Below are 1728 nucleotides of genomic sequence, written 5' to 3'. Positions count from 1 at the left end.
CAGATTGTGGCTTTTGATGGGATTCAGATCATGCATTTTTGAACGGCATGCAATTTTTTCACTTTAAATGAATGCAAAAATTATACTATTCTGACATTTTTATACGAAGCTCCTCTCAGAAATTAGGAAATATTCATCTTGCTTCCCTAGTTGCCTATTACCTATAATAAATGTTGCAGCTGCTGAAACTGAATATGTTGAAGTGAGATAAAATACTGAATAAGGCAGTAATTACTTATTGGCATCCACCCAAGCGCAGCCTGCCTTTTCGTTGCATTTGAAATCCATGGAGGGCGCCATTGATTTCACCACCGAGGTCGATGCGTGCGGTGGGTTGCCCTTTCTAGATGTCCTGGTAAAACGCGACAGTGGCAAACTAGCATTGAGTGTTTTTAGGAAACCGACCCACTCCGGGCGTTATCTCAACTTTAGATCCATCCACTCAGCCTCACATAAGAGATCAGTTGCTGCCACCTTATTAAAAAGGAACTAACACATTTGCACTTCTCCCGAAGACAGGGCAAATGACTTTCACAGGGTGCGGCAAGAACTTTCACGCGATGAATATCCGACACCTTTCGTAACGTTGGTCTAAGAACCGCTCTGTCGACCAGAACGTGACACTGCTGTATCTTCCCCCCTGAAAAGTGCCGCTGTTCCCTACACCCGCGGAATCAGTGAGGCATCGGTACGCATTCTGCGCGCCTTCATTGCTGACATTGACCCCGTTCTGACCAGCAAACTGCGGCGTGCTTTGGTCAACGTAAAGGACATTCTTCCAAAAGAAAAATATCCCGGCGTGGCTCACAGTATTCCCTGTTCCAACTGCAATGGCGTCTACATTGGCGACACTGGTAACTTCAAAACGCGCCTAAAAGATAATAAACATGACGTTATGGTGGTGAGATATCATCTGTCATGCTCTCAACAGAGTCAAGTTTTGGTGTTTCAGCTGTGTTGAACTTAGTTTTATTACACTTGCCCAGGCGTATACCTTCTGTGCAGTAGTTGATGTGGCAGTGTTATTTCTTCTTTTTGTTTATTTAGAGATTTTGAGTCCCCGCCGCGGTGACTCAGTGGTCATGGCGCTCGGCTGCTGACCTGAAAGACGCGGGTTCAATGCCGGTCATGGTGGTTGCAGTTTCGGTGGAGGTGAAATGCTAGAAGCCCAGGTACTGTGCGATGTCAGTGCATGCTAATTAATGAACTCCAGGTGGTCGAAATTATCCAAAGCCCTCCACTATGGCGTCCCTCATAGTCTGAGTCGCCTTGGGACGTTAAACCCTAATAAATCAGTAAATTAACCACAAATTTGAGTTTCTGGCATAATGCGAGGCAAGGTAATTTGCCTACTGTGAATGAACAGTTGGTTTATGAGGTTTAACGTCCCAAAGCGACTCAGGCTATGAGGGGTGCCATAGTGACGGGCTACAGAAATTTCGACCACCTGGGGTTCTTTAATGTGCACCGACAGAGCACAGCACATGGGCCTGTAGAATTTCATCTCCTTCGAAATTCGACTGCCACGGCCAGGATTGAACTAACATTTTTCAAGTCAGCAGCAGAGCGTCATAACCACTGAGCCACTGCTGCGGCTCTTGTGAATAAACAGAAGTGTTTAATAAGTATCTATATTTCAGGTGCAGACCAGGAAGGCATTTCGCCCGAGCAGCTACGTGAGTAGAACAATTTATATTTTAATGGCTGTTATTTATGGACGACAAATTG

Source organism: Amblyomma mixtum, chromosome 4 (genome assembly GCF_055824585.1).
Source record: "Amblyomma mixtum isolate Tamu chromosome 4, ASM5582458v1, whole genome shotgun sequence".
Taxonomy (NCBI): Eukaryota; Metazoa; Arthropoda; class Arachnida; order Ixodida; family Ixodidae; genus Amblyomma; species Amblyomma mixtum.
The sequence above is the reverse complement of the archived record's forward strand: the minus strand, read 5'-3'. Positions refer to the sequence as shown.